Source organism: Corvus hawaiiensis, chromosome 1, assembly GCF_020740725.1.
Source record: "Corvus hawaiiensis isolate bCorHaw1 chromosome 1, bCorHaw1.pri.cur, whole genome shotgun sequence".
Classification (NCBI taxonomy): Eukaryota; Metazoa; Chordata; class Aves; order Passeriformes; family Corvidae; genus Corvus; species Corvus hawaiiensis.
The window spans coordinates 7480403-7493249 of record NC_063213.1 but is presented as its reverse complement, the minus strand read 5'-3'; the positions used below and the strand labels follow the sequence as shown (position 1 = coordinate 7493249).

Below are 12847 nucleotides of genomic sequence, written 5' to 3'. Positions count from 1 at the left end.
TGTTTGTTGTGCCACACTTTCCCTTAGATGAATGCAAGAGTGACCTGTTTTGAATGTACATACACAGCTTGCTATATTGTTAGGGTAGGAAACAAGGCCAAAACCCCCATTTCTTATGTTTAAAGGTTTCCGAGGTCCACAGTCTCTGTAGGAGTTTAATAAGCCTGGAAAGTCTCTGAAAGGCAAATGATCCTCTAACAAAGCAGATTCTGGAACATAATATTGTGCTCCAACTCTGACATTTGTTCTGCAAACTTATACCAGAAGGAGATACATGCAGAGAAATCACCATTTTCACATGAAACAAGGCAAATCAGCTTGTCTCTATGCACTTTGGGGCTACTCCAGCTCTCAAGACAGCTGCACAAAGACAAGAATACTGGAGACAGTGTCCAGCTCTCAAAGCACACAACCTGCCTGACAGAAGGGCTGGGGCAGACATATGAAAGGGTCTCCAAATGAGGGTTAGGTAGCAGGTCAAAAGTTCAGGATGAAAAACATTACAACAATAAAAAGGTGTCATAAACTGAAGTTCAAGCCTGAGCAGTGCTTACATGCCCTGCCTCGCAGATAAAACATAAAACATAAGTCCCAAGCACTCTGCCATTAAGGGAATCAGCAGGTTTTCTTGGCACAGGACTAGGGTTATGGTTTTTTTGCAACTTGGCTAGACTGAGACTGAGAACTGATGGATCCTACCAAACTCCTGCCTCCAGTTTCAGTTGGGGAAACAATTCCTCATTGCCTACCTTTACTGTGGCTACCCCAGGGGTGTTACTGTGGTGCAGCCAGGGTTAGGGACGTGGATGGTTTAACACTATCCATGGGTTGTCCTGGGATGAGTCAAAGGTGAGGTTAAATCCCCTAGGATTCGTACAAGCACAAATCCAGCTCACTGTAACCACAGAGGTGTGCACTGCCCAGTTGGGGCGACCTGCTAAAAGCAACACTGGGTTTTGAGACTTGGTTCTTTCAAAACTTTGGTGTACAGACCTACCACACTCCTTATCTATGTTTCAGTCTTTTATTTCCAACCTGGTGATGATAATCCTTATCACAGTCATTAACCAGCTTTACAAAATGCTCTGAAGGTGCAGATGAAAAGCTTCTATGCTCTGCTTATTGCTACCAATAAAAAATCTCCTCCTCCATGTCACAGATTTACACATAAGTGGAGAAAGAAGAAATCTTCTCTGAGATTGGGATGAATCAGATTCTGTAAGGGCAAATGGTAGCTGCAATACAGTTTATCCTCTCAAAATCACAAGGTTTTAGAAACGTTAAGATTCTCAGTGTCCAAGTCAGAGCAGCACCTCTTCAGACTCATAGGCAAAGTTCTCAAAGCATACCTGTTTTTTAAATTATGGAATAAATTTTATCAGCAACTTCTGTCTTGAATAAAAAAAAAAAAAAAAGAAGGATCTGAATTAGATTAAGACTTGCATTTATCTTTGAAGTACTCCTTCATAAAATTTATGACTGAACAAACTAAGAAACTTTAACTTGAGAAAGAACTGATTGAACAGAGTTCGGACAGAAGTCAAAAAAATCATAAGCAGTATGGAGAAGATAAACCAGGGCTGCTTATTCCCTGCCTTTTCCAAGATAAATACTGGAAGGCACCAAATGACACCAGTCAGTGTCAGGTTCAAAACAAATAAAAGGGATTATTTCTTCATGCTGAAGGCAAACAAAGTGTGGAAGTCATAGTCCCAGAACAGAGCAAGTGCCAGGGCTGCAGGTGGATCCAAACTAGAATTTGAAAAGTGGAAGAAAAATCCACCAAAGATTATATGTCTTGAAGGGGGATGCTTTTCAGGAAGCCTTTGAACCAGCCATAATGAGGGACTAAAGGCATATCCTGAATCATCAGCTTGAGAAATTTGCCTGCTTTTTAGAATCTTCCCGAAGTATTTGCCCTTGTCCTGGTCCATATGCCAGAAGAGACAGTCCCTGGGGTCTGATCCAGCAGCAATTTATTTACAACTCTAACTTCCACCTTCTGTGTTTAGATCCTTAAGAAATGTGTTTATGCCAGCAATTTAGGAAGTAAGGCAATAAAAGATTTAATGTTTTGTACACACCTGGTCTTTATATACTTGGGCCACAAAGTCTGAAGAATTGTTATAAGAGGAAAATATGCCATCCAAATTTTTATTTTCCAGCAATATTTCAGGCATTCCAGAAATAACAGGAAAAATTAAACTGAGAGACAGACTATTACCTAATAATCAGGCATTTTGAAAAAGATTACTGCTTTAATAATCACCCTCTGTCAACAACACAGAATGTTTTCCAATTACACACTAAGTTCTAGGCAGAAAAATCACATTTTAAATATGGCCAGCAAAACATTTAGATAATTGTAAGGCTCTCAGGCTATTTCCTAATTAGTGAAAAATATAGCAATGAAACTCAGCTCAAAGTTCAGTACACAGGTAAAGTATCTTATTAATCTAATGAGTCTGTGAAGCTGTTTCTTGAACGTTGCAGGAACTGATGGAAGCTACATTACTGCCCATAATGACATTGCTACCAAATTTTATTGCTCCTTATGCTCCAAAAAACCCCATAACATTTTAATAAACTATGAAACTTCAGGAAGATTACTCCATGGTTGCTCCATGCTTGGATGTAAGAGATGACACACTTTCCCATTATTTGTTAAACCATAACAAGTTTAAAATCAGGTGTTAATCTGCTGCATGTACTTCTGGAATGCATTAAAAAAACCATAAATGAAGCAGTGCTGATTTGTTAGGGCTGTAAATCTCACCATTATATTCACTACCAGCCATCAACACACTGTCTGAATTAATGAACAGAAAATTGGTCTGCTTAAGAGAAGAACAAATTGATCTGCATTATATCCAAACAAAACACTGTGAGGTTTAGCTGGTCTTAGTCCTCAAAAGATGAATAATATTCCTGGACTTCTGTTTTGAAATGTGTGATTTGTTCCAGTGCAAGAGCATTTATTTAAATGGGACATACCTCAATCAAAGCCAGAAAGCAATGCAGCAGCCTCTGTCTGTAATGAATTCTGTCCAGCAAGCTGATGAGAATTTGCAGCCTGATTTATAGTTGTCACCACATCTGATAAAGGTCATCACTGCATCTCATTTTTTATATCTGCCTTTCTTTGGGGCTGGTGTTCATTATAAATGATGCCAAAAATTATAATTTTCAGGCTTACAGCCATTTATTCCATTTCTTCAATCTTTCTTGGATTTCTTCCATCACTTCTTCACCAAAGAAGTTGTGGGTGCCCGATCCCTGGAGGTGTTCAAGGCCAGGATGGTTGGAGCTCTGAACAATCTGGTCTAGTGAAAAGTGTCCAGTGGGGTTGGAAGGGGGTGGTCTTTAAGGTTCCTTCCAACCCAAACCTGTCTATAATTCTATGATTCAATAGCAAAGTTCACTTCACCAACTCCTCACCCCTCTTCCAACTTCCAGGAAATTGTCTGGGTGGTAAAATATATTTTCAGTCTGTGAGTGTAGACACAGATATGTAGTCACACTTAAAAAAAAGGTGACTGATTGCAAAAAACAACGATTACCAGAAATAATGGAGCAGCCCTGGGGCTGTAGAGAGTCAGTGCCGAGGAATGGAGAGGCCCGGGGAGAAACTTTTAAAAACCTGCTGAGCAGAACGGGTGAAATCAGAAACCCCATCTGCTTCTCTGTCTTGAATTCAGTCAGAAAATACATGGGCAGAGAAAACAGGCCCAGTGAGAGGGAGCTCATGTCCCTTGAAGCCACTGAGCCCCGGCCAGGAACAGCACAGACAGTCAGATGGGACACCAGACAAAATAGCTCACCACCGTGGACAAGAAGGTTTGGGACAACTTTACTTCTAGAAGGAGCAAGTTTGACTGCTGGCAGTGCAAAGAATTTGAAGGAATTACATCCATCAACAGGAACATAGCTCAGTGCCCAAAAATTTAGTGCAGTACAGCTTCTCTGAAGTCCACACTACCAGAGAGGGGAGACTGGTTTATAAGATACTAGCAGGACCTGCGTGCTTGTGAGGGGAACTTTGATTATTCATCAGAGATTATGGAAAACAGAAGGCAAAACTGAGTGATAAAATATGAGGAAAAAAAAAGCATTTAAATCCAGCTCTAAAAAGTATTTTAATGAAATTGTAGTTTTCTATCAGTTTAATAATGGATGAATGACAAGTAGACAAAAAGAGGTTATGAAATTCATATGCAGCAAGTCAGCAGAGACAGATAGTGAAAGAGAGAAGGTAGAGTCGGGACCATTAAGGCCACTCCAGTCTTTTAAAGCCACAGATTTATTGGAAAAGGCAACTTCTTGAGTCCTGATCAACAGATATGAAAGATAATTGAATGAGTCTCAGTCTGATGAAAGCCAGCATCTAGGGAATTATTGTTCTCAATCCCTAAGATTAAGGAAGATTGGTGAATAAAGGAAATTTAAGTCCTGAAGTTGTTTTAAGCCATTTCAGATAAATGAGCCTCCAGATACTAGCAGGATTGGCAAACATATTATGCTGTGTCGAGAGAGCAGACAGCAGCAGGTCGTGTGGGATGAGCCCTCATCCCTCCCTGGGGACAGAGGGCACTTTGCACCCAGCCACGTGCAGGGCTGCCGGGATGGAGCTCTGCACTGGCACAGCACATGTTTCACTGAGGTGACAGCTACGCCTGAACCAGCCAAGGGTTTCTTGGAGTCCTCCCAGGCAGGTATTGATCAGAAACACCTGGATAGCACTCACCATCTAAGATAACAGGCAGGAAGATTGCAATAGTAGGACAGATGTTTCTCCAGACAGAATTCGTACTTTCAACATTATGTAGTACAGTTGTATTTCTTTGGAAAGATACATGAGGATCAGGCAGTGGAGTTAAAACTGAAAAAAAGATTTCTGCTTGTCTAGCATCCCAGCAACCCTTCTGAAGGGCCAGGTGAGCCCCAGAACAGTGGATGGAGACCAGAGTGGGGAAAGAAGAGGCTGTGCCCAATGACTTGAGCATGTCACAGCTCTCATCCCAGCACACACACACCAGGGCCAAAGAGAAGGGTCAAGCTGGAGAAAGCAAACCCAGACCATCCATAGATGACCTGCAGCACACAGGAAAAACCTACTGGCTTGTGGTGATTGCCCACGCTTTCAGGACTGGGGGAGGCTGGCAGCTCCCACTGCAATACAGTGTCTGTGGGAACAGCATCCTGACTGAGCTGGGTACACAGGCAGGCTGTGGCTCAGCTGTGACTATCGACATTCACACCCACAACCAGCCACACAGCAGTGCCTGAGGGGAGAGAGCAGCCCATCAGCAGCACATGAAGCACCAGGCATGGATGCTCAGTATGGCCATCTCCACAGCTCAGGTGAGCAACTCACAGGGAAAGTAAACTGGGGGGGTTCTGAATTTCCTGTAAAAAATGTGTTGAGTGTCACAGGTGAGGGAATAGCACAAGCTGTGGTTAACAGGTTGCTGTGTGAGGGGCCAAGACGCTAAAACCCCTTAATCCTGCCAGATGCAGCAGAAGCATCTATCTTCAGACACAGCCTGTTATCTTCAGGGACTGGTTTTGAGAGAGAGGGAGCCTGAGGTTTTTGGACATAATGGAAGCAGAGAAGAAAACAACAGAAAGGGTAAATTCACAGAGGAAACAGAAACTGTCAGAAAAAAAATACCCCAAACCAGCAAACATGAAGAAGCACCAAACGAGGAGTAAGGTGCAGCACAGTATGAGCTAGGAGAAGGATGAACACAGGCAGGTTTGTGGAAATATTTATTTTACTTTGCTTTCAGGCAAGGGGAAATTGCATCTTGTTTACTAGGCCTGTAGGATTATTGACTCACTTAGAACAGTATCTGCCTAACTGGAGTCAGGTAGGAGAGTGGCCCCCCAAGACCTACACTCCTTGGGGCAGGTGGAATTTACTCCTCAGAGAAACACTGAGAACATATGTTGAACAAATGCTGGGACTGTGCATGCTCAATAACTGCTGCAAAACTTCACCACTTAGATCATAATGCAAAATAAAAGCACAATCAGTCCCCAGTGGAAGCCTATTCAGGTGTCCAGGGGGATGCAATGACAAACTCAGGTGGAAATAAAGCTGTTGTGATGATGCATTTAATACTGTGATCTGTTGTTCTTTCAGACATGCTGCAGTTCATCTATTTGATATTTACAGCATGTACCCAACAAACAACTGATTCTGAAGTTCCCTCCCCAAGGCAGAAGCAAAGATTGTTTTGATACTGAGCTGCTTCCCAGAGAGAAAATGCAGGCAAAGTTTCCCATTTCCTGTCCCCTGGTGCCTACAGCAGGCTGGGGTAAGAGAAAGTGGGAGGCAAGGATCATGAATAGGGAATAGCACCAAAATCCCATTTCCATACCCACAGCTTCATCATGCCCTCAGTGAGCTGGTCCTTAGGGATGGTCCCTGTAGACTTTGGCATTTGTACATTTTCAGAGCCCCTGCCACCACCCTGTCTCTTGTTTCAATCTGCCTGCCCCCACCAGTAACTCCTTTTTCTTCTGCCTTGCTACTTTTCCTGGTAGAAATAAGTAAGAATTTCTTAGACTTTGTGATGCTGATACAAGGAGCAACAGGGGACAGAGAACAGCTTGCCTTTAACAACATTGCTACAGCCTTTAATTCCAGGAGACAACTGGAATCCCATTTTTAGCTTTCTGCCATTATAGGTCATTATCCTTTTACTGTTCCCAGCACTTTTTCCCCACACACAAGGCTGAAAGAAAAACTTCTTTAAATAGGTGATTTACTGTAATTTAGCTAAATGCTGTATAACACATTGCATTGGTATGTTAAGTAAGTGCAACATGATAGAGTGTGCTTTATTATGCAAGAAGGGGTTTTAATTGCTCATCATCTCAATGCAGTTGCACTTGGTGCACCAATATAGTGCTTTTAGAGTAGTACCAGTAAAAAAACCCACAGTTATAGCTCAGGAAAATTCCCACATCATCATGCACCTCTAGCAGGCTTGTAAATTAACTTGTCAAAAGCTTGAAGAGGACTGAGTCTTGGGAAAACTTAAAACTATAAAAATCAGCAATACCAGTCTGTTTCTCTTTTTTATTCAATCCCAAATCTTTCAAGATTCAAACAAAACAAAAAACCAACCAAAAACAACAACAGCACAAGAAATTTCAGGACCAAGCCTGAAATCCAGACAGAGCACACCTTTGAAATTTTGGTCCCCAGTTTGAAACCAGGTAAAATTCTGCTGCTGCCTCATTTGTGAGGCTGAACTTGTCCTCAAAGAGCCCAAATCTGGGAACTTTGTGGTCTCAGATCACAACTCAGTGGCACAGGCATGAAAAGCTGAAATGCATGTGAGAAACCGAGAACTTGTTTCAACTTCACGTAACTCCCTTCCCTACTTCTATCTGCTTTTATAACAAGGAGTGGGGGAAAAGAGAGACACTACAATTAGGCAAAAAATGAATGAGAAATTCTCGGCTCTAAATCCATCCAGGGCAAAACATCTTGATTACAAAACTGCTGCAAAACCATAGCAACAGCAGTGAAACTTCACACCTTGTTGCTTGCTGCCCTCAATTTTTCTGATGACTGAGGGGAGGAGGGGAGTGCACCACACTGAGTTGACTTTGGTGTATTCCAGAGCCAAGAAATCTCCCCCAAAAATTCTCTGCCATCTTATTCTCCTGTTCAGCTGTGCTCATGCCATGTGCTTTTCAAATCCTAGATGTTATAGAAGGAAAAGTGCAGATGACCCCTGGGTTACCGGACAGCTGGAGACAGCAGATTACACTCATCCCTTTGATTCCCTGCTGGAAACATCTCACATTCAACACAGGCCAAAAGCAATTTAACCCCAGACAACTATTTTCCCAGAAAAGGGTCCTTGATGCTTTTATCCACACCCTACATATTTTTCAGTCTCATCATGCAATTGAAGAGAAAAAAAAAAAGTGCAGCCAACAGGTAGCAGGAATCAGCTTATCCCAGCTCCATAAAGTGACTGGGGTGGGCGCACAGCCCCAAACACACAATGACACAGATTTTACTGGGAATACGAAACCTCCAGGGCTTTTTCCACTGTAGTTTCTAGCTCAGATGAGAGCCCAAGATACCATTCCTCCTTGTTTGCATCCACCTTGCCTGTTCCATGTAGGGACACTTGCTCCAAGCACTCCCAGTCCAGTGCAGTCAGTGACCTCCCTCTTCTCTGCCAAATGAACTGGGTCTTACCTGCCTCATTTAGTTTGGCTCCACACAGGGGAGTGCATAATCCAAAGTATTACACCTAAATGTAATAATCCATTTGACACTAAGAAAAGGAATCCATGAATAAATTTTCATTAAAATGTGACCCCACAGCTCACTCACTCAATTTCTCTGTGCATTCCCGTGGCTCCTTCTCTTTGCCCCTAACCAAATTGCACTTGTTAGTGGCCACGATGGACAGAAAGAACATATAAAGTGTTTTTTCTTGGTTTCCATTATTACTATTGCAGGCAGATTACTTAAATTTCAGTGCAGATTGAAGGAGACAGTTGTATATTAACAAGCAGCTCTGCTGTGTGTGCAGTTCCCGGTAAAGTTTTAATTATCTTTGTGTGCAATATTTCCCAATCCCTCTGATGTCACCCTGTAATTTCAGATGTGCCTGGCAAGGCATGATTGTGCTGAAGTCTAACTGTATGAGGAGTCTGTGATCACATGGCCATCACCCTGACCTCAGGGTTTTGAAAATCAAGCCAGACAAGAGATGAAATCCAAGACCCCAAGACACATCTTGGTAACCAGTGTATGATTACTCGCTTTGGAGTGGTCACAAGAGGGCACCCTGTTACAGAGCCAATGGAAACACTTTCAACACTTGCAAAGAACCATTAATAAATAATTAGATCTGATGCTGGGCAGAGGACTGGTGTCCTGAGTGAGATGGCACTGAGTGAGGTAAATGGCACCTGAGTGAGAACAGTCTTCCTGCACTCAACTGCAAGGGAGCTACTACTGAGAAACACTTTAGGGACTGAGTGCTGCAGAGCTGGCCAGAGAAACGACCCATGCACCGATACGATTTGAGCATCGTTCTCCGCTTTATTGTTTACCTACACAAGCTTATATCTACTTTTGCAAAGATGCACGCCCAGTCTCTCTAGACAGCCTCTAATCTGCAGGGGAGATGACCAGTGTATAACTTTGCCAAGGACTTTCAAGGCTGCCTGCAGCCAGGTGCTTTCCAGGCCTGCCTGCAGCCAGGGGCCAGTTCAGGGGTTTTTCCTCAGCAACTCTGGGTTGTCCAATTTTTCCAGGGGTATCATATGCCCCTGTTCCACAAAGAATCCCTCTACAAAACACTTTGCAATTATACATAAAATCCCATTGTTTTTAAACCGACTGATGAGGGAATGAAAAAATTACTGCCAGCTAAGCAGGATGGTGAGGCAATAGAACAGGCTTCCCAGAGAAGCTGTAGATGCCCCATTCCTGGAAGTATTCAAAGCCAGGTTAGATGGAGCTCTGAGGAACTCGGTTTAGTGAATATGTCCCTGCCTGTGGCAGGGGGGTTGGAACTGGATGATGTTTCAGTTCCCCTCCATGCCAAACCATTCTATGATTCCATGATGAGTGAGGAGCTTTTCCTTAGCATCACACACTGGTTTGGTGTGCCTGCAGTGACTAGGTCAGCTCCTACACAGAGTCCTGTACCAAAGCCCAGAAAAGATTCCTGAACTCCTCATTTCACTTCTTCTTGTTCCTATTCCTCTCTCTCCCATGGAACCAACATCATCCATCTGTTACTGCCTTTGTTCTGCTGGTCTTGAAGCAGCAGTGGTTTGTTGCTAAGAAGACAATTGTGCTGATGCTGGTGCAGAAGCAAAAGGGCTGATATGAACACCTGGTTTAAGTGCAATGGATGAAAAATAGTTACACCAAAAGAATGACTGCTCCTTCCTTCAATTCTCATCAATAACACCTTCTCAATGGGTTAACAACTTTCAGCAGATGAGATTAAATCCAAAGAATGACCTTATTCAATGGAAAGAGCTTGACTTCTTCATATATTTTTTTATTTTCTATCCTTACATAATTTCTTTATAACTCAGGGAAATTCTTTTTATCACGCATTTCCATGCTTCTGTCATGGTCTTAATCTTTCTCTGGACCATTTCTATTCCCATTACAATCTATCTTTTTTGGATGGAGCAACCCAAGCTCACTGCAGTGATCAAGGTGATAATGTCCCTCAAACTGGATAAAAACACGCTGTTTTCAGTATTGCTCTCTCCTGAGTATAGTTCAATATTGTTTCTCCTAAAAAAAGTTGATTGCAACAGAAAATTGATTACACTCTCAGTTTCCTGCCCTAGAAGAAGGAAAGCAAATATAAATTATGGAATTCTAATAATCCCTCTCATGTTTTCTTATTCAGTCTTCTGGCCTGATAGTTTAGCTATATTAGCCATTCTGTGCCCCTTGGGAAAAGAAATCAAGAATATTATAATTATTGGTATATATTTTTAAAAATATCTTCTTTTGTGAGGCATTAAAATTAGAAAATAATAATAAAGAACATGCTTTTATGTTAAAGGTTAATTTGGTTTAAGGCCATATCTTATGCCAGTATCGGCTTCAAGGCAAAAGGTAATGGCAAACTCTCACAAATGCTGCTCCTGAAATTGACACCTGGAAGAAATAAAATATGAAACGCATGGAATAAATATACTGTCTTGGGGTGACCTTATGATGTGTATCCCATATCGCTGCCTATGCCCAGAAATTAATTCTTGTGCCTTTCTATGCCTCTAAACTGAGCCTGAGAGGGGGAAGGAAAAACTGAGCAAAACTTTCTCAAAGCAGTTTGCAGCTTGTTCAAGGTCACACAGAAATAGTGACTTTTTTTTTTCCCAGCTGCAGCAGGGGAGCGAGGAAGCTCCCGGCTTGCTGCTTTCCAGTCAGCTTTTGGCCAGTGGTTCAGCTTCTTGTTCACCGGAGAGAGACTGAGAGCTGAACTTTTTTTCCTTCCCTGGAATTCCGGATTTTCTCCCTTTTCCACTGGACTGCTTCAATATCAGAGCACATCAGGAGGACTTTCCACCGGGCACAGAGGGCCTGGCCCTGGGCCAAGCCCCAGCTCCGAGGAGACCAAAGGGAGGACTCTAGGGAGGACTCTAACACTTTCCCAGGTTTTTCCTCCACAGTGAAAGATTTTATTATTTAGCATTATTTTCCTTTTCCCATGTGTTTGTTAAATAAATAGTTTTTATCTTCTTCACTTTCCTTGGAGGAAAATTTATTTTTCCCGAACCTGGTGGGGGAGGGGTGGTGATCTGCCTTCTCTCAGAGGATATATTTCTAAATTTGGCCAAACCAGCATATATACATATGTACGTATATACTCTTTGGTTTTAAATAAGTGTTTTAAGGCATTTTATATGTCACAGTTCACAGCCTGCTCCCCCTGCCAAGGAGAATAAGGAAGGAAAAAATACCTCCAAATTATTAATGAGCATCTTGGCTTATGCATGAGTATTCCAAGCAATTTGTCTTGTAAAATGAGTCAGTCCATCAGCTGAAGCAGTAGCAGACAGTGGAAGCTGCTGCACATGGCCCAGCATATGTGCATTAACCCCTCTGTGGGGCGATGGGCCAGCCCGACCCCGCTGGCTCCGCTCCCCAACGCTGCTGCCAGCGGGTGAGCATCCAGAGCCAGCTGCAGGAGCAGGCCTGGGGATGGGCTCCTGTCCCCCAGGAAATAGGAAAGTTGACTGCTAAGCAGAGAATAAGTGTTTATTAGGGTGGTAACAAATTAGAGTATTGGAAAAATTTCTGGACACCGTCTGGGCAGAATTGGTGGATTTTAGATGTTTGTCCACGTCTTGGTGGTTCTTCTCAGCTTGCCTGAAGATACCATGGTACTCAGATATTCCTACAGTGAATGCATGGCAAAGCCAACACTTGCACCCAGACCTTGGAATGGCTTAGTCTGCATAAATGACCACATGGAACTGCAATAAGACCAAAGTCTCTCTGAGCTGCTGGATTCACCACCATTCATTGTGGAGTCAATTTTTATAGAGTCAAGTGCATGCCAAAATAATCCTCATTTATCCAACAGATCCAAACTTTTGTCCCTTATGGGGGAAATACTTCTGAGCTGAGACTTTTTAAACTTTTCTTGGCTTGAACATCGACATGTCCCACTGCCTTCTTACTAGACTTTGTTTACACCTTTTTTCCACCCCCGCCATTCTGCCTTCCCTGAAAAATTAAAATGCTTTGAAGAGGATTACCCAGATTTTGTGAATTATTATGGAACTTAAGCATTGGAAATCAGGTACAAGCCTTCAAAAGAACCTGATATTTTTAAAACATCTTTTCTAATGAATTTAAACATTGGATTGTCTCCATTTACCTTCCAAATAATTTTAGCATTTGAAGGACCATTTAGAAACAATTATAATATCTTTGAGGACTAAAAACGTGTTTATTTATTACACTGCTTTTTTGAAACAGAGTATTTTTGTGTGCTACCCGTCCCCAGAGGCTGGGACTTTAAGTCAAGTAGCAAAATGAAATCTTGGCATCATACCCAGCAGACCCAGAGCTGATTTCACATGAAGCTATGAAGCCCTGCTGGGGACCTGAATCACATGATTTTATAACATGATTATTTTGTGTGGCATGATTTGGTATAGGCACCGACAGATTTTACCTCTAATACACAGCAAAATCATCTGGCTTTTCTTTAGGGTCAAACAAATTATACTGCATGCATACACTTGTCTTCAAAGTCATGAAACTCAAATAATTTGAACATTTTTGAGAATTTTTGAGAAGTTGTGTAGTTCCCATCCCATC

The 12847-nt window shown here is 42.3% G+C and overlaps 1 protein-coding gene across 5 annotated transcripts in view; it reads right to left on the bottom strand.

Moving 5' to 3' along the window:
* The window catches only part of DPP6 (dipeptidyl peptidase like 6), a 544191-nt gene that overhangs the window by 136341 nt on the left and 395003 nt on the right, over window positions 1-12847 (bottom strand). The gene's annotated exons all lie outside the window — the stretch shown is intronic.